Source organism: Triturus cristatus, chromosome 3_2 (genome assembly GCF_964204655.1).
Source record: "Triturus cristatus chromosome 3_2, aTriCri1.1, whole genome shotgun sequence".
NCBI classification, from domain to species: Eukaryota; Metazoa; Chordata; class Amphibia; order Caudata; family Salamandridae; genus Triturus; species Triturus cristatus.
The window spans coordinates 316,362,039-316,386,928 of record NC_140584.1 but is presented as its reverse complement, the minus strand read 5'-3'; the positions used below and the strand labels follow the sequence as shown (position 1 = coordinate 316,386,928).

The window sequence follows — 24,890 nt, the reverse complement described above, 5'->3', positions numbered from 1 at the left end:
ATGGAAGTTTGTGTCTAGTGAATATCTCAAGATACAGTTTGTTTTTTGAGGTTTCCTGGACACATCTTTACCTCAGGTAATGCATTTGTTGCCCCCTTGCTAAGGCAGCACATTTAGAAGTGTCCCTGAACGTCTTTTAAATTGTGATTTTCTTGGTTGATTTCTAGGTTTATCTTGTATCCTTCTTTGTATATAATTAGCTCTTTTTTCATTCTCTGACAGTCAGAAGATGGTTTGTATAAAATGCCTCCCTTCTTCATTGAACAGAGGCGCATTTGTGGGTCTATCCCGCATTGATGTGTAACCAAGCTGGAGCTGTACGGGCCATCAGAGCTATTTCAGGCCTGACACTTTTCACATACATTTCACCATGTGACATGAGGTAGGGGCTTAAAGAGGTGGGGTCTTTGACAAGGGGGTCTTTATTCGCATTACTTTTACAAGACATGCTGGTGCAGGGTCATGGGGCGTCAGGGCTTTGTGCCGAGAGCTGGCACCCACCCACCCCACAATAAAACAAAAGCTTCTGAGGTTGCTGCTAATGAAGAGGGGAGTTTGCAAAAAACCCGTAGATATCAGCAGTTTCCAGTCTCCAGACATGAGCTGGAAACCCACACTGTACCGAGCCTTCCAGTTCATGTTATCTACCACCCTATGATGTGGGCTCCTAATCGTGTTATTGTGTGAAAAGAGTCGATATCATTTGACACATGGTGCGACTGTGGAGCATATTTACAAGCCCCTAACCCCACAGGAACGTCACTTTTAGTGATGTTCCTGTGGCGATATGGGCTTTGCCTTATATACAAGGCAGCGTTAAGCCACGTTGTAAATAAGGCCCCCTTTCACGCTATACTTAGCGTGAAATGGTAGGCAATGGGTGTTAAGGTGGGCGTTCCGTCACATCACCCATTGATTTTGGCGCTGCCCCATATTTACATGGGACAGTGTAAATATGAGGCTGCACCAAAATGAAGACCGTAAATATGGGGCAGCACCAAAATTAAGACCAGGGAAAACCTGGTCTTAACAGGTGCAACAAGGAGAAATATTTCATTTCTCCTCGATTTCGCTGTTCTATGTGTGCTGCACTGTGCAGCAGACATAGAAATAGCAAAAGGCCATTGATTGTTTATGTGCAGGAAGGTGACTCTTCCTGCACATAAACAATCAATTAAAAAAAAGAATGTTTTGCAACTAAGCAGCACACATAGAAGTTTCAAAATGCAATTTCAGCTTCTTTATGTGCAGGAAGAACACTTTCCTGCACATAAACTACCTTCCCCTACAACGCAGGCACCCTTTCACTATGGTGCAAGGGTGTCTGCGTTGGCGCTAGGCAGCTAAAATTAGCACCAGCGCAGGGTGAAACACAAGGCTGCACCGTATTGTTGTAAATACGGTGCAGCCTTATGTTTCAGAAGTGGCAGAGTGCGGCGTTTAGCCAAGGTGGCTAACGCCGCGCTGCACCACTTCCTAGTAAATATGCCCCTGTATGTTGTCAGGTCAGTTTTTTTGGCGGGAGTCGCAACGTTTTTTTCTAAAACGATAAAAACATTTGAGAAGATGTCGGTGCTAGTCTACCTTTTGAGGATTTACTATCTCAGTTTGAAGCACTGACCAAAGTTTTCTGTTTCTGATGCTCTTTTGCTAAGAAAAAAGACTTGTTAAAACCCACAAAACCTAAATAGATTGATGCCACTCTGATGACACTTAGTTGTGAGCAGTCATTTAGTTTCATCTTCCAGTGGTGGTGGCGGCGGTGTGTGGTGGCAGCTTTGCCACACAAAGTACATCCAAATTCCTATCCATGTGAAAGAACTACTGCCACCCTCTAAAGTTAAAAAGTAGAAAGAGCTGATTTTGTGTCCATAGCATTTCTGATATCAGCAGCGTTAAAAAAGCTCTGGCATTTCAACAGAGGACTGTCTTTCGGCCAATGACCAGGCTGTAGGTACTGTTGAAGACCATGTCTTTTGGGTCGGGAGCTGACTTCAAGGTTTCAATGCAGGGCCTGGCCAATGGCTTGTTGAAAAGATTCCAGGTAAAAATAAAAAAAATAAAAAAACAGGTATGTAGCCCTAGCGCATATATTTAAAAAGCACTGGCTAAGCTAATTGATCTGGTTTTAGTTTGTGGGAGCACTTTGATAATGATCTAATCCTAATGGAGGAAATGCAAATTAAAAAAATACCTTGTGGTGATCCCAGTAGTCTTTTATTTTGGGTACCACTGGTATGGTTCAAATTGCTTACAAATCGAGTCAATTCGGGAGGTTACTAACCCTATACCCTACAGTTAAGCCAAAATGTTTCATCGCTTTGCCACAGCCCTCATGAGGTCCCGGTCTTTCATCAAGACTGATTCTAAGTCCCTGTTTGCTCAATGCTATTGTCAAAGTTAATAGTCTTTTTTGACGAGTCAGTCAATTGGTCATTGTTGCAAATATGGAACATAGACAAATATAAAAGGAAACAAGAGGCTAGCTGTCTTGCCTGAGCATCTGGTAGAGAGGCATGCGATTGTGTCCTACTGCAGGATCATATTAGAGCCATAGGACAAGGGCAACATCTATATATACATACAGAGATAAAAACAGTACAGAAATGTAACCAGATTTGTAAGAAAGTTTAGCCATACCAGTGGTTCCCATAATAAAGGGATACTGGGGTCACCACAATGTATTTTTAATAAGTAACCTCCCCGTTAGAATGAGATCATTATCCAAAGTGCTCCCTGGAAAGTTGTTGAGCCTACCCTTGTTTACAGGGATCAGGGTGCAACCCGATGATAAAGCATGAACCAATAGGGTGTGTGATGTTCCATTCCACATTAATTAATAATAATTTTTCCACTGGAGGTTAGGAGAAGAACATCAATTTTAAAACTGAGCAGAGGGGGGTAGGATACTTTTTGGAAGAGTGTCTTACACTGATGGATTGGATATAGTTGTATTGTTATTAGACAACATGAATAAATGTGTTAAAGATAACAGTTTGCATAAAGTTAATCTTGGAAAGTGCAGCCAAGAGTCAATACTACTGTCACCTTCATTGATGTATTGAAATAAAAAAATAAAAAAACAGATGCCTCAGGTTTGCACCAAGCAAACTGGAGTTGGCGGTCTCTGGTGCCATGCCCTTGAAGTTTTCATTTCGTTGCAGTCGACTGCACCCCCTCCTCCCATCTCTGTAGTCCTACTGCAAATTCACTGGTATAAAAGCTTCAGCATCAGCAACATCACTCTGGGTGCTTACCACTGGGTTTTGATGTAGGCTAAACATTGCGGTTGCTGATGGTGGCTATGAGCTGACAAATATGACCACATCATTACAGTGCTTGGGGCGCTTCACAGCCCTGTGTTGAAATACAGGTTTTCACTATATTTGTGAAATCAATTTTCTCCATACTTTGTCACTCAGCAGGTTGCTGGACCTATACTTCCTCTTTTCAGCATGGTAAAGAGGTGCATTTGTAACTCTGTACTGAAAGGACTCATATTTCCGATTTGCTATCTGATCCATCATAGCAGAAAGTTGGAAGCCCCATTCTTTCTTTCAGAATCTGCCTTCTAAATCAGCAGTTTCATGTGCGTTCTCCGACACCCCAGATCTCTTCTCAGTAGTACATTATTCCTCAAATCCGGGTCTGAACAATTGATTTAGACCATGACAGAAGGAGCCTCTTTGTTGTCATGCGAACAGAGGGATACTTTGGCATAGCTTTCATTATGGCTTCCAAGAGGGTGTATTACTCAGGGTAGATATCAAATACTCGAAAGAAATAGATTTTTCAATACTGATTTTACAAAAGGTCACTATCCTTTATTTTTCGGATTCATGTTGAATCATGTGTAATGCACCAAAGGGGATGATGGACGGAGTGTTGAACATTGCAAGCACTCACCCCCAGTCAACTGATCTGGGTTTAATCCATCATCATTCTTTAGCTCACTCCGCCACCCCATTTCCGGTCCCAGGATGCTTGTTTCCGGTCCAGGGAAGACATGGCTTGGCAATTCGGGCTGGACTGTTCCCATGAGGCACAGGGTCAGACTGATTTGCATATGGCCATGTCTGAACTGGGGTGGCAGAGTGAGCTAAAGAATGATGATGGATTAAACCCAGATCAGTTGACTGGGGGTGAGTGCTTGCAATGTTCAACACTCCATCCATCATCCCCTTTGGTTTTGCTTTGTTCGGCCTAAGATGGCAGGATATACCCAGACGTGGGTCCCTTGTTCACTTCGCCACTGGATTCAAGATAGCCTGGCTGATGAGGGTTATGAATCCGAAACCGGTCCCAGGATGCTTGTTTCCGGTCCAGGGAAGACATGCCTTGGCAGTTCGGGCTGGACTGTTCTCATGAGGCACAGGGGCAGACTGATTTGCATGTCTGAACTGGGGTGGTGAAATGAGCTAAAGAATGATGATGGATTAAACCCAGATCAGTTGACTGGGTGTGAGTGCTTGCAATATTCAACACTCCGTCCATCATCCCCTTTGGTTTTGCTCAGTATATTTTCACAGCTGTTAATTTTGGCTTAAGGGCATTTTTTGACCCTGCCAAAAGGACGACATTGCTGACATGTAGAAGCATGGGCATTTTCATTCCGCTCACTTGTGATGCATCTGAAGAGGTGTTTATTATAACATTAATATATATAATTCGTACTAAGGTTGAAGGAAATGGGCCAGGATGTTGACCTTGTCATACTGTCAAATTCAAAAGCACATTAAGGTTTTTTATTTTGGAAAAATATACCCAATTCTTCAAAACAGAAGCTTTTCAGTTTCATTAAAAGAAACTCAGCTATGTCCTGAAATATCATTTTTTCATTTGAAGTCAATATATGTTCGGCGGTCAAATATCAGTGAGCCACTTTCAGCAAGTGCACTATTGCTACGCTTGGATAGATTCTGCCGTGCTCTGAGTGTATCAGCATCTCATGTCATAAATGCTTAAAAACTGCCAAGAATGACCCCCTTTATGGCAGGGTCCACTTCAAATCAAGATTGTGCACCATCAGGCTATGGCTGCTGACCATATGCCAAGAATTGGCAACGTTATGCCGTGGTCTTCGTCATGTTTGGAGTTGGCACCAAGTTATGCTAAAAATTTCCATTATTGCACTGTGGCCAGCTTTATAAGATGGGCGGGCATCATTATATCATGGATGCCCTCTATAAGTCACAAATTACAACCATTTTAGGAGGGCCCACATTATATCAGCGGTAGGCACAACACACCATCATCCTCAGACACAGATACATCTTAAAGCCCTCATGCACTCTCACAGATATACAAATCACACACACACATTCGCCACGCACATACACACGCACACACCCACCACACACACACACACACACACACACACCACTCAGAGGTATTCAAAACAATTTTAACTTCCGGGCTACTTGTACTAGTCTGGTCAACTTCTGCGCTGAGCCTGGGTAGCACGACTCTGCTCAGCTCCGAGTTCTTGCTTGGCTCACTGCCGAGGGTGACAATCCCTTGGCAATAAATAAGCCTGTGTGTCTGACAGCGCAGGGCTAAAAATACATCTAGTTACAAGGTGGTATTTACCTTGGAGCACCAACAGATGCCAATCCCAGGCCCCTGGACTATTAAAAGAAAGCTAGTGCATCCACATTCCAAAAAAACCACAAACTGTGCGTTTGTAATGGACCACGAGAAGATCAAACAATCACTGAAATGAGCAGAGGTGGTTGACAAGGCTATTTAACATCTCTACTTAGTATGATGATACATCCAGTGCTTTCAATGGGGGGGGGGGGGGGAAAGTGCATGTACTCATCAAATCGAGCTAGGGGTGGGGCTAGTAGGTGGGGTTAAGAGTGGGACTAAGGGTGGGTCTAGGGGCAAGGCTAAGGGTAGGGTTATGGGTGGGCTAAGATACAAAGATAATTCAATCATCTGTCAGGCATCCATTTTGCACTTGCATTACCCTTGTTAGTAGTCTTAAAATTACTATATGTGTAGAAAACTCCCACATGACCTACAGCATTCTAGAAAGCACAGTCGCATGCAGCAGGAGTGATGATAGGGGTGGTCCATGGGACATGTCCATCATTCAGAAACTGTATGTTCCTGCTTAAAAGACATATTGTGTTATCTTCGAGAGGAGAGGTTGACTGCTTGCTTTAGTCTGACATTATCTATTTTCTCCCAAAACTTTGTGAGCATCTGTCCATAAATATCACATAGTCCTCAAAGGAAGAATGATGGACCTGTTGCATTCCTTGTAGGGTGACCGCCTCATGTGGAGGCAAATTCAGGATAGGACTGTAAAACATTCAGGCAGGACAAAGGGTCAAAATTCAGGACAAAAGGAGGAGCCACCATACCCCACTGGTTTATCAACACATTTATTTACTATTTTTTACAGTGCAATTTGTACTATTCACTGTGCTGTGTATGAGATTGCTTCTAGGTATGCTACATTCAGATGGCGCATTATGTCCTTGTTCAACATTAAATTTATACTCTTGAGCACGGTGTTAAGGGCATCACTCTTACCCAAATATACTCAGTCTTTCTTGGACAGAAAGAAACAGCAACATTTTGATTATGTTTCCAAACATTTCAATACACATGGCAAACAGTTTGGAAATCATTAAGGTAAGTGACTTTTTTACCTTCTGCTAGTTTAGGCAAGTTGAACAAATTCATCTGGCTTACCTGGTCCTTCACTAGGCACCAAACCGAAAAACATTAATGAAGCAGAGCAGATGGTGTGGGTGACAGCCTCACACCAAATGTCAGGATGTGAGGTACCCACAACTTGTCTGTCATCTCAAAGCACAGAGAAGGCCTGACTTCTGCATTAGAGTCAGGGATTCTATATGTATCTAGAGACTGGGAGCCCAACCACCAGAGAAAGAATTAAAGAGCAGGATGAAGTCAAGATCAGATGGGAGAGTCGCAGCTCATGATTCAAAGGGTCATTGCTAATGAACGGGTAAATACGAAACAGACAAACAAGGCGGCACAATCCGAAAATCAGATAGGCCCTACATGAGTACTGGAAAGTATTGCAAACCTGGAAAGGAGTCTCTGCAGAGAGGCCAGAAACAAAAAAAGGCACTGTAAAGTGGTTGAATAAACAGTACTTTCCCACCATGGCAAACTTTGCCAGTGCAATGGTCAATTGGTAGTGCTTGTGGAGGGTTGGTAGGGTGGCCAGCCTCTAGGAATGTTGGACCCCTCACAATTGGTCACTCTGTCCATGTCTTAAAAGGCCTCTGCAGTCAAGGCAAGCCTGAACTAGTGGCCTGGCTCAATCCAAAGGGCCAAAGCATGCAGTACCTTCAAAATATTTGGGATACAAATTACACAACAAACAAACATGATAAAGACTTTAAAATGTAGAAAGTGTTTCTTAAACACAAGGAAGTGTTTCAATTTTGTATATTAGGTCACAACATTCAATGGATTTTATTTGAATTGTAAATTTCTAAACATGAACTTTAAAACATTTATTAACCTTCCCTCCTGACAAAGCCATGAGTGAACAAAGCGTACAAATTCTTACGTATTTCTTACGCCATGACCAATATTATTTTTATGGATGGAGGAACATTACCTTCTATTGAAGCATATACAAGTGTGGTTTTCACACGGGATTCATCTTGAACTGAATTACCTGAATGTGCTCTCAGATGTCACTATCAAGTCAACTAAACACAGCAAGTAACCTGATTTGACTTGAATTGCACAATTTAATCATGTGGGGGAGCCAGAATTTGAACCCAGGTTTCCTGGTCACACAAAGTGCAATTAAACAACTGACTAGATCACATTCTTTTCTCAATCTCATTTAGCACCAGAAGACATGTTTTTGCACAATTCTGTCAGATGAAGTGCACACTGTGTTAAGTAAATACAGATCACAGGTTAATTTGACACAGGGTCTAAAAATAAAAGGTACATAGTGAAGGTGAGGAACTGCGGGACAACATATGCTAACATCGCTTGCTTTCTCAGTGGTTGAAGTGCTTTAAAAAAGTATGGATACTGTGATCCTGAGTGCAATGGAGATGTGGTCAGTGAATGTGGAAACGGAATCAAAGGCGTAAAGTAATTTCAAGTTTAGAAAATAAGTGGGAAATGCACTGTTTTATGTTATGAAGCCTTAGTTAATTAATGTGATCACTGAAGATGTATGTGTGTGCAACCAGAAGCCCATAGAACTGAATTATGTTTGGTTCAGCAGGGAATAGTGACCTTTGTATTTTTAGTGCTAGGAGATCCCTGCCCGTCAATGAAAGCATTGTGAATATGTAAGTCATTATTTTAAATTTGCATTACACACAGTATAAGGTAGACTGCCACAAAATGTGGACATCAATTTAGGGAAAAATATATATATATTTTTTTTTTAAGTATACATTTTAGTAATGTGGAGATTGCACCTAGTGCAAACAGTTTACAACTGTCCATTAAAAGCAGGCGCTCCACAACTCAGCCTGGAACACCCTCTACAATACCTCTCAAAAAGAATAAATCTTTGTCTTCAGAAAGTTTAAAGTGTTTCAATTAATTAACACCACCTCAACTGGCTCCCAAGTAGCCTTTACATTTACAGATTAAGTAACTGCACAGATCTTCCTTTCTTTTCAGGTCAGGCAGCTGTCACCTCAGCAGGAAAGTTTGTATCTTGTTGGTGTGTCTGCTCCTCCCTCTGGATCACAGCACAGGAGCCCTTCCATTTCAGCCAAGGCATTTAAAGTGTAACATTGGTCTTTTAGCACAAAGTCAAAAATTGCGGACAAATGTTGTCCATTGAAATCTTCTTCACGGACAACAGACATTATGGTTAATTTGACAGTCCATGAAAATTACGGACGGTTGGTCAACCTAATTCCCTGGTCCTTTCTTAGTTCAGGGTATCTTTCCAGCAACTGCTGCTGTTCCTGTTTATTTTCAACCCAAACCAAAAAATTGTGTTTCTTAGACTACCATTGGGCAAGACCTGCAACACCTCATAATTGACAGTGTAAACAGTGGTGCTTGTTTGGAGATTTTTCTGCACAGATGATCTTTAAACTGTCAAAGATGATGAAAGTTCATCCTGCTCCTTCAGCTCTATTCAGTCCCTCCATTCAGATTGTTAAAGCCCCGCATGCCGACCCCTCCCACCCTTCAAAAGTCAGATGTGGCAGTAATGCAGGGAGGAAAATAGCCTCCTTCAGGCAGCACAATGGCTTGAATACAATGCACAGACAATGACAATACAAGGCTTTCTATTGCTTTTCCCACGGGGAACAACCTTTACAACGCAACTTTTACAACGCACTACCATTACAACAAAACTGTTACATCGCGAGTGCATTGATAACGCAGGACATTACAACGCAAGTCTTTACATCGACTTGCACTAGATGGCGTGCTAACATTAAAAATAGTGTAGTTTACTATCCCAACACCTTCCCTACTGTTACGTGGACTGGAGTTGGAATAGTAAATTACACTTTTTTAATGTTAGCACGCCATCTAGTGCAAGTCGATGTAAAGACTTGCGTTGTAATGTCCTGCGTTGTCAATGCACTCGCGTTGTAAAACTTTTGTTGTAACAGCATGCGTTGTAACAGCATGCGTTGTAACAGCATGCGTTGTAACGTCATACATCCGCTGCACCTTAAGAGGAACACAGGTTATGAGTACTGATACTCCCCTTGGCAGTGGACAAGTGCTGGTACTAAGGGGAAAACATTAGAAGTGCCAGTACTCCGTACCTGTGAGTACCGGTCCATTTAAAGCACTGGTTATATCCGACTGATTTTGGTGTTCAGAAAAGATAGTGGCTAAACAACCCACAATAAATTAAAACTGTGGCGCGTTGGCGCAATTATACACAGACAACACTGTTTTATTTACTTATAACCGAAGAGGGCAAGTCAAAAGTCTGAGCTCTCCCAGGGATAAGTTCGAGCAATTGAACTAAAATGAATGAAAACGATAATGGTTCATTTTGGGAAAGGAGAAATTCAGGTGGCAACAAACAAAAAAAATCAACATCTGAAAGTTTAACTGAGAATTGTGATTGCATAGCAAGATAATTGTTAATCTAACTGAACCCAGCAAGCACGGCAATATCAGCAGACTTCTTCTGTGCAAGTTTACCTTTGCCAATATTTTCTATGCACGACGAATGTATGAAGACTAGTTCTCAACAAGTTTACATTTCCTGGATTTTTTCAATGTGCAATGATAATCTGGAGTAACATAACACCTTCTCTTCATTTGAAAGTGGTGACGCCTAAATACTGTAGTGCGGCGAGCGAGCGTAGCAAGTGAGCCCCAACAACCTATGGTGCACTGTATAAATGTAATTATTTGCGGGATCAAAGGACTACCGGTGCCAGAGCGCCTAGAGGTTCCACGTGTGCAGTGCAGTGTATAACTGTCCATATTTGCAGGATCAAAGGACTGCCGGGACTAGAGCGCATACAGGCGCCAATTTTACAGTGCACTTTATTAACGCCCTTTTTTGCAGGATCAAACGGCTACTGGTGTCAGAGTGCCTACAGGTGCCACACATGCATATACAAACAAACACACATAACATAGAAACAGCGGTAAACACAGATAAACAATAACATGCAGACGGACAAAAAACACTTTGAAAAAAACACCCACTTCAAAATAGCACGTTGTTACAGATACACCTTACACAGTCGGGCCACATCAACCCTTCAACACACGTGCAACGACCCTCATACGCAGTACTTTATCCTGTATCACAAACTTTACATTAGCCCGATACCCTGCACTCATCCGAGTATAACGGCATCCTGCCCTACTCCAGTGCCTCAGGGCCAGGCATGGCTGCTTCTTGGTGCGTCTAGGTTGGTGTGAGGCCCGGCACTCTAGTATTCACTTTATTGACGTTGTTTCAACAGTCCGGTGTTCAATTGCTGCGGGTAAGCTCTGGCAGGCAGGAGTCTTAAATCTTCAAATCCTGGCGGCTTCTGCAGCAGGGTGGTTTGATCCTCACTGCGCCTGCGCTGGTCCCTGCGGGTACCGCCGCCGGGGCGTCTCGGGGTTCAGGTGAGGATAAGCCATGTGTCTGGGTAAACAAGCCTTACGAACGAGAGCAGCAGCGGAAAGGGGTGCCCTTTGGATACATTTTGGCTGTGAAACCAGGTGATACATGGTCACATTTCGTAATGTCCACTTGACCAAACTATGTGATCTTCGGCAGGCGAGTTTCCTGATCTTCCCAAATCCAGAGCGCTTACAAGCTCCACAGTCTCAAATTCTGCTTCAGAAAATGCATGTTTACATTGAAAGAGAACAGTTTAATGCCAGCCAGCTTTGTACAGTCAAACAAAAAACAACTGAAGCATGGCTGTCAAATTCAAAGTGCCAAACACGGCAGCATGGGTTTGGGTTCAGTGAGATATGCCCTCTGCAGAGACCTCAAGGATGCCCAAATCGGCTGTGGCCAGTAAACTGTTTAACCCCCAAAAAAAGAAAAATGCAAGGGGTTCTGGCAAGTTTATCTTATGGTGTCTCAAAACGTAAATATCAAACAAATGAAACTGGGATATGTGCTGTCCAGCAGTGCCCCAGACACGCCCACCACATCCTGTTGTTGTGATCTGGTCTCACAGCACAGCAGCTGTTCTATGTTCAAACCCTGACATTTGGAAGCCTCTGCTACAACAAAAATGTTCTGTGCAACGCTCTGTGTTGCTCCTTGGAGGTATATGGTTAATGTTGACAGGACACCTCATAATCTAAAACGCATTGGGTTCTGGTAACGTTAACTGAACTAAAAGCCCCTCACACTTTCCACCAAGTCTAAACAATGAGCAAACCCTGCAACCACACAAAACCAAACACACCCTGTCAACCAAAACTTCCTGCAGTTTGGTGGCGTTCCCTGATCTGAAAGTAAGTGCTCAAAGTGCCATGACAATGGTGGTTGGCGCTTTACAAATGTGAATAAGGTAACCAAAAGGGGCAGCGCACTGAAGAACAGACCCCAGTCTCAATAGTTTAAAAAATATTGTCCTCCTACAGTAAGCTGGTCACACACGGTTTCTCTGCGCTGTAGCTACTGTCACTAATCCTCGAAGAATGAGCTACCCTGAAAAGAATGCAAGCATTTCCAAACAAATAATTCACGTGCCCTTCTCATGCCATGATGCTTGCAATTTATTGATCACATAAAAGAATTGTACAACCTCATAGTCGGGGAATACATTGGTAAAAGGTAAATAATTTGTCTGTTGAACTTAATCCATAATTAGCTGCCACGGCGCCGGCCAGCATGGGTGATTGTTTGGCACACAGCAAAAAATTAAATCACACTTATATGTACACCAGTCGCGGCCGGCATGACTCGGGGGGGGATGCATGCACGGGAAGGGGGGGAGGCGTTTAATTAAATGAATAAGTAAAATAAAAACAAACTTACCAGGCATCTCCTCCGCCGGTCCCAGGTCACATCACGTCTCCTCACACAGATGTGGAACTAACTTCTCCCTGCTCTTTTGCTTGCCTAGCAAGTGGCAAATCAGAAGACAGGATGGGACTGCGGGCGGCTACTCGGCTGTATCCTGGCATTTGACAGGGCATGGAGCGACTGTACGTCACCGCCCGAGCAGGATCCTATCTTCAGACTCCTGAACTACACTAGGCATGCGCAGCATACCTAATGTAATGTCAATGGAGTGGGGGGCTGAAATAAAAAGTGCTCTTCTCGCAGATGCGCAGTCGGAGTCTGGACTCCTGCTGCTCGACTCGCCTGCGTGCGCTGTTCGTTTGTTGTTGACTCATGCGCACTTGAGGCTGTGAAGCAGCTGCCAGCACAGGTCAGGCCGGAAATGTAAACAGACAAATTGTCAAAGCTGTCAATTTGTCTGCTTACATTTCTTGCTGCCCGATTGCCTAGTAGGGTGCTGCCTGGGCGCCCCTATGGACCAGCCGCCACTGTGTATAACCCAACCTGTCACACAAGTCACGATTTCCACATACATGAGGCAAAGTGAAAAAATATGCAAACTTTGCAAAATTCCGAAGTTTAACCTAGACCTTCATAAATGTTGGGAGAAAAAAAGTTCACTACTTCATAAACTGCTAATTTAAAAAATCTAAGGTCTGATGTGTGAAATTTCCATTCTCAAAAAAGGCGTTCCAAAATTGCACATTGACTTTTTGAGAATAGAAAAGAATTTTGCAAACTGATCTATGTGCTAAAAGATCGGTTCATAAAATTCTGAATCACAGTAGGTCGCAGTCCGAACTTCTTCATCAGCATTCATGAAGTAGGTTGTGAATTGCGGCTCACAATGATTGGACACCATAATAGGCTTGCGGGACTAGTGAGCTTCAGACACCCCTTTGCCTGTGATGGCATTTTAATAAGATAAAGGTTTTTTTGCTTTTTAATGCAGCCTGCTTTCCTTAAAGGAAATGTGTCTGCATTTATAAAGGAACATTCTTTTTTAAAGTTTGTTTGGGAGATGGTAGCGGTTCCCTGGAACACAGCCTACTCCTAACATTTTATTTTATGTTCACACAGTGGAAGGGCCCCAAGAACACTCTTTTCCTTTTGCAAATGTGTTACCACCCCAACTTGGGAGTCAATGGCTTTTTAATGTTTTGCAACCAGATGAATATATCACTTAACAAACTTCTTCCAAATAGCGATTCCCTATAAATCTGTACACCTATTTTTCGATTCGGTAACCTATTGCTGAAATCACAAAATGGCTTTAGTAGATAAAAAATAGTGATTTTGCTGTCACAAACCCTGTAATTTTGCAAATTCCAAACTTTGTAACTACAAAATAGCTCTTTACATCAGGCCCTTCGTACGGCCCAGGAGAAATTAAAAATACTGCATGCACATGATGTGGCCCTACAGTAAAAAACACACAATGTGTTAAACAATATCTTACACCACAATTCAAAAATAGGTCCAGATGGGAGCTAATTTCTAATATAATGAACGAAGAACATGTGGAGGGTAAACAAGCACTGCACAATTTTTAATCAGACATCCACAGAAACGAAACAGATTGTGTCATAAGTATTTTATGTTAAAAGTAAAGAAAGTAATTGCTTTAAAACTAAATAGTGTAAAATTATTACTGTATTCCAAGTTTAAATGTGTAGCATTTTCAATGGCATGTATTTATTGGTATTACAAAGGAAAAATCCGAAACAGGCTTAGTGTCATTATTACAAAGATTTTGTATTTTTGGGTCTATTTGAACATGAATATCAGTTAGCGATAGTCAGGGGTAGCTATCCTTACCCCTGGCATGTCCTTCGGTAATCCTGCACTGTCTTTCTGCTAGGATCTCGGGGTCATGAAGGCAGTGACCTGGACACAAAGGGCCCGATTATGAGTTTGGCAGGTGGGTTGCTCCATCACAAATGTGTCGGATATCCCATCTGTTGTATTACGAGTTTTATTATATCCAGTGGAATATAATGGAACTTGTACTATGGTGAACGGGATATTTGTCACTTTTGTGATGGAGTAACCCGCCCATCAAACTCGTTATTAGGCACTGTTAGACCTGGCACCATTGGCGTGGGTCACCCTTCCATTTTTGTCTGTGCCTCAATGTGTTTTTGTGTTGGTGTTAGCTGCTCAGGGCACTGTGCCACTGCCACCCAGTGCCACAGTGCAAGTGCTCCCTATGGTAAAATGTATTATGTGAATTGACTTCCACGTTTGGTTTATTTGGTTTACTATCAGTCCCTAGTAGAGTGCACCAGGGGTGCCAAGGGCTCGTATATCCAAATGCTGCTAGTGGGCTTGCAGCACTGGTTGTGCCACCCACCGAAGCAGCGGGGTAAAATGTGTCTAGGGTCTGCCACTGCAGAACCTGCGCGCGGTCTGGTACCGTCGCGCTGACTGAGCAAGTGTCCCCACTTGCCCGTCCCTAAACCTTCCCTTAACTACATGTTAGTCACCCCTCTGGTAGGCCCAAGCGCAGGGTGCATTGTAGGCATAAGGTAGGACATGCCCTGAGGTGTGTGGCATGTCTTAATAGTGAATTACAGCCATTTTCGTTTTTTCACTATTGAAGGCTACCTGCTCTCCGTAGGCCAGAATGGGCTGCTGGGATCGCAACACGCTGTGACCCCAGTGGACTCAGAGAGCATGGTAGAAAGTCATGTTTAGTATGCCTGAACTTGGGATAATAAAATACATCTTTTAGTAAAGGTTATTTTAATATCCTGGGTTTGCAAATGCTGCTTTTAGAAAGTTAGCCTTTGCGTGCCTGACCATCTCAGTCCGCCTCTGCCGTGGGTGTGTGTTCTGCCTAGCAACAGTACAGGATACCAAAAACAATGGTCCTTGACCAATTAGTTAATACAAGTGAGCCAATTGCTTCACTTAGTCAATTAGGTTTATAATCTTGAGCTCAGAACCCAAAACACTTTTTTAAAGGAAGGAACTCACAATACTCAATATACAATTCAATCCAACAAAGAACAACATCCAACCTTGTTTAGATTATTATACATATTCATTTATTATTGAATAAGGCAGTATAAGGTTGCTCCAAGAGGAACGTGCGTCAAAGGAAGGTGATTAAAGGGTGAGTAGGTGAAGCAAGGAATGGAAACATAGTGGTAAAAGACATTCATTTAGTTTGCAACAATAGGGATCGGTTGTAATTCACCGTCCAGGAAACCTGGTCACATTTCTCAATCACAGATACATATTTTTGTATTTCAGAAGACCCAACAAGTGGTCTAGCACAAAGGACTGTATGTGTGTCCCAGGTAATAGGAAGTAAGCGTCGACGTTTCGACCCGTCTTGAAGGCCTTTAGGAGATTTGGACCTTGGCCGTGCGGATCTTCATCAGGACCAAAGGGAGGGGGGTTTGGGGCAACCTGACTGGGTGAGGAGATTGATCATCCACCTGATTAATTACGGAATTCCAGTTCAATGGGGGTCACCAGACATCCAATGGATGGAGGACTGCGTATCAAAGGTAGTATTCAAACTGTGGGGACTAAATCCATGCGCAACAGACGCTACTGTCTGGTTCAGGTCAGTCACTTGTGTGATCGTTGCAACGAGGTATAAAGTTCACTCGTAACCAGAGGCACAATATATGTGCTGACTATTAAGGAACGTCCGTCTCCGTCGAAGCTCCCGCTCGGTGTGAGCTTCGTACGCGTCACAGACGCGGACGAAGCTCACACCGAGCGGGAGCTTCGACGGAGACGGACGTTCCTTAATAGTCAGCACATATATTGTGCCTCTGGTTACGAGTGAACTTTATACCTCGTTGCAACGATCACACAAGTGACTGACCTGAACCAGAGAGTAGCGTCTGTTGCGCATGGATTTAGTCCCCACAGTTTGAATACTACCTTTGATACGCAGTCCTCCATCCATTGGATGTCTGGTGACCCCCATTGAACTGGAATTCCGTAATTAATCAGGTGGATGATCAATCTCCTCACCCAGTCAGGTTGCCCCAAACCCCCCTCCCTTTGGTCCTGATGAAGATCCGCACGGCCAAGGTCCAAATCTCCTAAAGGCCTTCAAGACGGGTCGAAACGTCGACGCTTACTTCCTATTACCTGGGACACACATACAGTCCTTTGTGCTAGACCACTTGTTGGGTCTTCTGAAATACAAAAATATGTATCTGTGATTGAGAAATGTGACCAGGTTTCCTGGACGGTGAATTACAACCGATCCCTATTGTTGCAAACTAAATGAATGTCTTTTACCACTATGTTTCCATTCCTTGCTTCACCTACTCACCCTTTAATCACCTTCCTTTGACGCACGTTCCTCTTGGAGCAACCTTATACTGCCTTATTCAATAATAAATGAATATGTATAATAATCTAAACAAGGTTGGATGTTGTTCTTTGTTGGATTGAATTGTATATTGAGTATTGTGAGTTCCTTCCTTTAAAAAAGTGTTTTGGGTTCTGAGCTCAAGATTATAAACCTAATTGACTAAGTGAAGCAATTGGCTCACTTGTATTAACTAATTGGTCAAGGACCATTGTTTTTGGTATCAAGTCTACACCCAGGTCCCCATACCATGGGTTACCCCATTTTTGTAATAGCAACAGTACAGGAGCAGGGCTGGGGGATTCCAGGAGACAGGTTGGCTGCCAGGTGGTGGGTAGAGAGATTACACCAGGATGGGTTGGAGGAGTACACCCTGACTCTTGAATAGACCTGTGCTCTGCCACCACAAAGCCGGCGCCGCCCCCTGTGGAGCGGCTGATGTCTCTGCCCTGCTGCTGAAAGGAACAAGCCGAGTCACCACAACAGAGTGCTCCAAAACTGGACTGAGCCAGGCCCAGGCCCCCTGGCGCTAAAGAACAAAAGAATCCCTGTATAAAAGTAGGAGCCTGGCTCCTAAGAAATCAGATCCAGATTGAACCACGAAGGAACTCTGCCCGACTAGAAGGACCTGGAAGAAGCTGAAGGAGGAGTAACTTTCCCTGACCTGAGGGACTGGCCTGCAGTAGGTGCCTTGCTGAGGAAGGAGAGGAAAAGACTGAAAGAGACTTTGCACTTTGTTTTCAACTATCTCCAAGGGCTTGGAAGAAGAGCTTGCCCCCTGAACTGAACCCCAGGACCAGTGGGTTCACCGTGTCTCCGCTCGTCTGAGAACTCGAGCAGTGTGCTGTCTCCCGCCGGAGTGCTCTGCGCACCTTGCCACCCCTCCTAGGGCCGTGACACCCAGAAGCCTGGCCGCCTCCCCTCGCCGAGAGCCCCGCTCTACCTGAGTCGCTCTGGACCCATCGAGGCTGGCCGCCCCGCTTCCCTGTCACCTGCCTGCCACTGGAGCGTGCCTGGTGCCCTCTCGCTCTCCCGCCGGATTTCTACTTGGGAAGTGAAATCCAGCCTCGGACGGCCGCCCGTACGTCGCCACGTATCCGGCCGCCCCGCTTCACCTCCCAGCCTGAGTCTGACCGTGCCGCCCTCCGCAGTGACCTCCCGCACAGTCCGTGTCGGAGGCCCTGGGCCGCACCTGTCTACCGAGAGCCGCCCGCTGAGTTCTTGATCCGGAAGACCCACGAGGTGCAGAACCTGCATCTCCCCTGAAGACTCGTCCAAGCACATCGCACGTTCCCAGGTACAGTGAACTCTCTATCGGACTCGGGGTCCGCAACGTTCTGATTTCCCCGTATCACTGTATCCCGGGTGCACTGCACATCATCGTGACTGGACTGACTCAACCGAGCCCTGTGAAGCGCTCGTGATCGAATAAGTAACCAAAGACAAGAACAGTGCCTAATTATCATCTTGTGGCTTCCATTTCGCAACCGTTATTGATGGTCTTGTACATGCCTGCGTAACAAAGAATCTTTTATATAAAGCATCCGTATTTTTGATACAACTTACGCCTGGTGTCCGTTTGTGGGGGATCGTTGTGTTTTACTGTGTGTCATCATAAATGCTTAACTGACTAGCGCCCTGAAGTTTAGCCCTGACTGCTCGCGCCACACTACCTATAGGGTGAGCAGGGGTTGTTCTGAGGGGGTAATTCTCTCGCCCTGAATAGAAGAAGGGACCATTGCTTGTCACAAGTACCTACCTGTGCCAACCGGAGGTTCCCCATTCTAACATTGGTGGCAGCGGTGGGATTTCGAATTTGCATTTATGATTTACATACAGTGAATTATTAATCACCACGTAGAGCAGACCTATAACGCAGCCACAGATTGATTGACAGTTGTTGCTAAAGAAGAATCTCCACCTTAAGAAACCATGCCTAGCTCAGTCGGTGGAGGCGGAGCGTCCTCTGTATTCTCTGGAGTGGATGACATCGATTGGGAGCCCGAGGCACTGAGGAAGTGCACAAATGATGTCCTGAAAGGATATCTCTCCAAGTACAGAATTAAGCAAAGTGGACTAACGACCAAGGATCAGTACGTGAAGGCGCTGAGAGCCTGGCACGAATCAAAGTTTCCAGAGAATGCACGAGAGGTGATACCCCCAGAAGGTGTTTTTGAGCCTAGCAGAGGCCTGTCGCCCGAGGAGATGGCCGACAGGAGTGCTGCACGAGCACATGAGGTGGAGATGGCAAAACTGCAAATGGAGATGGAAAGGCAGAAACTGGCCATGGAGCATGAGGTAAAAATGAGGGAGTTGGATCTCAAGGCCAGGAGTTTAGACAACTCACCCTCTGGTGGCAGCAATTCAACAGAGTCAAGGGTGCACATTCCTAAAGATGTGGTCAAAGAATATTATAAGCAGGATGATATTGGGCAGTGGTTCAGGGCCTATGAAGTAGCCATGTCCTCCCACCGGGTCCCTGAGAAGGATTGGGGAGCGGGGTTGTGGGGAAGGTTCCTGAGTGAGGGGCGGGACACACTGCTAGACCTCCCCTCTGATGTCCACACATCCTATCCACACATGAAGGAGGCTCTTATGACAAGGTATGGGTTAACTCCTGAATTGTACAGACAGAGATTTAGGGATTGCACCAAGAAACCTGGTACCACTTATGTAGAATATGTGACCTTTTTTTGCAGAGCGCTGGATGGTTGGGTGAAGGGTAGCAAAGTGAATGATTACCAAGGGCTGTTTGATTTAATTGCATGGGAGCACTTGTCGGATAATTGTTTTCCTGAGCTACGCCAGCACCTGATCGATAGCAAGCTGTCCAACCCGAGGAAGCTTGCTGAGGAGGCGGACCGCTGGATCAGCACCAGGGTCCACAAGGGTCCCGTGGGAGGCCCCGCCAAAGGTGTTCAGGGTCCCCAGCAGAAGAGTGGGGGGGACAAGGGTAAACAGAGGGAGTTCTACAGAGGGCCCCAAAGTAATTCCCAAGGGAACCAAGGGAAAGGTTCTCAGCCACCCCCACCCCCGAAGCAGACAGGGGCCCCGACAGGTAACCCTGTTCAAAGAGGGTCCCTCAGATGTTACAAGTGTAACAACCTGGGGCACATTTCCATGGATCCCAAGTGCCCCCTGTATGGTAAACCAGCACCCTCTGGTGCTCCACCCCCCAAGCAGGTGAATAGTGTAGCCTTTGGGAGGGAGATAGATGTCCAAGGGGCGGGGGATCCCGTACAGATGACCCTAGTCTCATTAGGAGACAGTGAGATGGTCGCTGAGGCCCAGCTGCCCCCCAATACTCAAAAGTATGGGCAGTGGGTGACCATAAATGGCATGAGGGTGGGGGCTCTTAGAGATACAGGAGCCAGTGTGACTGCTGTCAAGCAACACCTGGTGTCTCAAGAGCAGGTTGTCCCGCACGCATTCTGCCGTGTTGTCAACGCCGACAACACAGAGAGTCAGTGTCCAATGGCTCAGGTTCCCTTTGAGTGGGGGGGGGGTCTCTGGTACTCTGCAAGTGGCTGTGAGAGAGGCCATGCCTGTTGATTGTCTCCTAGGTAACGATTTGGAGAGCTCCCCTTGGGAAAAGGTGGAGAAGACAACTCACCTGCGGATGGTGGGCTTGCCTGATTGGGCGTGCGTGACCACCCGGTCGATGGGAGCCGGTAGGGGTGTTGAAGGAACCCTGGAGCCTGAGGGAGAGGCCCAGGAACCGGCCTTAGAGAGAGGGCAAGGGAGGCACGGGAATCCGGCTCCTGAAGTTCCCACGGCCCAGGAGGAAGCAGACCTTGAGGGGGATGCCCTGGAGCCTACCGGGGAACAGATAGCCGAACTGGGGGACCTGCCTGAGCTGACCCATTGGCAGCAAGAAGGAGGCCCCACCAGGGAGGAATTCTGCAGGGAGCAGAAAGAGTGCCCCTCTCTAGAGGGTATGCGGCAGCAGGCTGCAGCCCAGGCCAATGGTGATCAGTCCGGAACTCACTTGATCTACTGGGAGAACGACCTCCTATACTCAGAGCCTAAGGTTGCTGAACCTGGGTCAACCCGTGCGCTGGTGGTACCCCAGAAGTTCAGAGCCTTCCTACTGGGGCTGGCTCACAACGTACCGTTAGCAGGACATTTGGGGCAGGACAAGACCTTTGAAAGGCTTGTCACCCACTTTTATTGGCCCCAAATGCGCAGGAGTTCTGACACTCACTGCAGGACATGCCAGACTTGCCAGGCAAGTGGCAAGAGTGGAAGGAAGCTGAGAGCTCCACTCCAACCTTTCCCTGTGGTCAGTACCCCATTCCAGCGGGTGGGGATTGACATTGTGGGGCCACTGGACCCCAAGACAGCCATGGGCAACAGGTTTATCCTGGTCTTGGTGGACCATGCCACCCGGTACCCTGAAGCCATCCCTCTGAGGACAGTGACGGCCCCCGTGGTGGGACGGGCACTGATGGGAATTTTCTCACGAGTAGGATTCCCTCTAGAGGTGGTGTCTGACAGGGGGACCAACTTCATATCGAAATATATGAAGTCCCTTTGGCAAGAGTGTGGTGTGACCTACAAGTTCACCACCCCTTACCATCCCCAAGGAAACGGGTTGGTTGAGCGCTTCAACCGAACCCTGAAGGGCATGATTATGGGTCTCGAGGAACCCATGAGGCGTAAGTGGGACGTCCTCTTACCATGCCTTCTCTTTGCGTACCGCGAGGTGCCACAAAAGTCTCTAGGGTTCAGTCCCTTTGAGCTTTTGTACGGCCACCCAGTACGAGGACCTCTTAGTCTGGTCAAGGAAGGCTGGGAGCAATCTCCCAGGAAACCTCCCCAGAATGTATACAGTTACATGCTGGCTTTGCGGAACCAGACTAGGCGTTTCAGGCAACTTGCTGAGGCAAACCTGGAAGCCAGCCAGGAGGAAATGAAGCGGTGGTACGACCAGAACGCCACTCTGGTTGAGCTTCAACCTGGCCAAAAAGTGTGGGTCCTGGCCCCTGTGGAGCCTTGTGCACTCCAGGACAAGTGGACCGGACCCTTTGAGATTGTGGAGCGCAAGAGTTCTGTCACCTACTTGGTGAACTTGTGGTCTCCTAGGAACCCCTTAAGGGTCCTACATGTCAATCGACTGAAGCCCCACTTGGAGAGGTCCGAAGTGGGCATGCTCTTGGCCACCGATGATGGGACGGAAGAGGAGTCCGAGCCTCTTCCTGACCTCTTGGTAGCCTCAGAGCGAGACGGGTCAGTGGATGGAGTTAACCTCTCACCCACCCTGACCCCTGAGCAACAGGGTGACTGTCGCCAGCTGCTGGGGCAGTTCCCTGACCTGTTCTCCCTGGTTCCTGGTATCACAAATTGGTGCGTCCATGATGTAGATACAGGAGACAGCTTACCTGTGAAGCACAAAGCCTACCGGGTAACTGACAGGGTCAGAGCCTGCATCAAAGAGGAGGTCTCGAAGATGCTTGCTCTAGTGGTGGTTGAGTCCTCCAGCAGTCCTTGGGCCAGCCCAGTGGTCTTGGTCCCAAAGGCTGCAGCGCCGGGTGCCACGCCCAAACTCCGGTTCTGTGGTGGACTACCGAGGACTCAACTCAGTCACGAAGACTGACGCGCACCCCATCCCCAGAGCTGATGAGCTCATCGATCGGTTAGGGGCTGCACGGGACCTCAGCACGTTTGATTTAACGTCTGGGTACTGGCAGATCACCTTAACTGATGGGGCCAAAGAGAGGTCCGCATTCTCTACACCAGATGGGCATTACCAGTTCCGGGTGATGCCCTTTGGGATGAAGAATGCCCCTGCCACCTTCCAGAGGTTGGTCAACCAGGTGTTGGCTGGGCTGACCGAGTTCAGCGCCGCCTACCTGGATGACATCGCAGTGTTCAGCGGCACATGGGAAGAACACCTGCAACATCTCTGGGAAGTGTTGATGGCGCTGCGCAAGGCAGGCCTCACGATCAAGGCAAGCAACTGTCAGATCGGGCAGGGTTCAGTGGTGTACTTGGGACACCAAGTGGGGAGCGGCCAGGTGGCGCCCCTCCAACCCAAAGTTGAAACCATCCTGGCTTGGGAGCCCCCAAAGACCCAGACGGAGGTGAGGGCCTTTTTAGGACTCACCGGGTACTACAGGAGGTTTGTCAAGGGGTATGGCAGCATCGTTGCCCCCTTGACAGAGCTGACTTCGAAGAAGCAGCCCAGAAAAGTGATATGGACTGACACCTGTCAGAAAGCCTTCGACACCCTGAAAACTGCCATGTGCACGGCGCCCGTGCTCTTGGCACCTGACTTCTCCAAAGAGTTCCTGGTGCAGACAGATGCATCAGAGCATGGTGTAGGGGCTGTTCTCTCACAGATCACTGAGGAGGGCTTTGACCAACCCGTAGCCTTTATTAGCAGGAGGCTACTTCCCCGGGAACAAAGGTGGAGTGCGATAGAACGAGAAGCATTTGCTGTGGTCTGGGCGCTGAAGAAGCTAAGACCCTACTTGTTTGGGTCTCACTTCCGGGTTCAGACCGACCACAGGCCCCTCAGATGGTTGATGCAAATGAGGGGTGAGAACCCAAAACTGTTGAGGTGGTCCATCTCCCTACAGGGTATGGACTTTACGGTGGAGCATCGCCCTGGCACAGATCACGCCAATGCTGACGGTCTGTCCAGGTTTTTCCGCCTTAGTGATGAAGAACTCCCTGGGGTAGGGTAGTTCTCCCCACTTTTCAGCTGGAGGGGACACGTGTTAGACCTGGCACCATTGGCGTGGGTCACCCTTCCATTTTTGTCTGTGCCTCAATGTGTTTTTGTGTTGGTGTTAGCTGCTCAGGGCACTGTGCCACTTCCATCCAGTGCCACAGTGCAAGTGCTCCCTATGGTAAAATGTATTATGTGAATTGACTTCCACGTTTGGTTTATTTGGTTTACTATCAGTCCCTAGTAGAGTGCACCAGGGGTGCCAAGGGCTCGTATATCCAAATGCTGCTAGTAGGCTTGCAGCACTGGTTGTGCCACCCACCGAAGCAGCGGGGTAAAATGTGTCTAGGGTCTGCCACTGCAGAACCTGCGCGCGGTCTGGTACCGTCGCGCTGACTGAGCAAGTGTCCCCACTTGCCCGTCCCTAAACCTTCCCTTAACTACATGTTAGTCACCCCTCTGGTAGGCCCAAGCGCAGGGTGCATTGTAGGCATAAGGTAGGACATGCCCTGAGGTGTGTGGCATGTCTTAATAGTGAATTACAGCCATTTTCGTGTTTTCACTATTGAAGGCTACCTGCTCTCCGTAGGCCAGAATGGGCTGCTGGGATCGCAACACGCTGTGACCCCAGTGGACTCAGAGAGCATGGTAGAAAGTCATGTTTAGTATGCCTGAACTCGGGATAATAAAATACATCTTTTAGTAAAGGTTATTTTAATATCCTGGGTTTGCAAATGCTGCTTTTAGAAAGTTAGCCTTTGCGTGCCTGACCATCTCAGTCCGCCTCTGCCGTGGGTGTGTGTTCTGCCTAGCAACAGTACAGGAGCAGGGCTGGGGGATTCCAGGAGACAGGTTGGCTGCCAGGTGGTGGGTAGAGAGATTACACCAGGATGGGTTGGAGGAGTACACCCTGACTCTTGAATAGACCTGTGCTCTGCCACCACAAAGCCGGCGCCGCCCCCTGTGGAGCGGCTGATGTCTCTGCCCTGCTGCTGAAAGGAACAAGCCGAGTCACCACAACAGAGTGCTCCAAAACTGGACTGAGCCAGGCCCAGGCCCCCTGGCGCTAAAGAACAAAAGAATCCCTGTATAAAAGTAGGAGCCTGGCTCCTAAGAAATCAGATCCAGATTGAACCACGAAGGAACTCTGCCCGACTAGAAGGACCTGGAAGAAGCTGAAGGAGGAGTAACTTTCCCTGACCTGAGGGACTGGCCTGCAGTAGGTGCCTTGCTGAGGAAGGAGAGGAAAAGACTGAAAGAGACTTTGCACTTTGTTTTCAACTATCTCCAAGGGCTTGGAAGAAGAGCTTGCCCCCTGAACTGAACCCCAGGACCAGTGGGTTCACCGTGTCTCCGCTCGTCTGAGAACTCGAGCCGTGTGCTTTCTCCCGCCGGAG

The 24,890-nt window shown here is 46.7% G+C and overlaps 1 protein-coding gene across 1 annotated transcript in view; it reads left to right on the top strand.

Moving 5' to 3' along the window:
• Positions 1-24,890, top strand: part of LOC146857261 (uncharacterized) — a 161,999-nt gene that overhangs the window by 106,380 nt on the left and 30,729 nt on the right. The window lies entirely within an intron of this gene.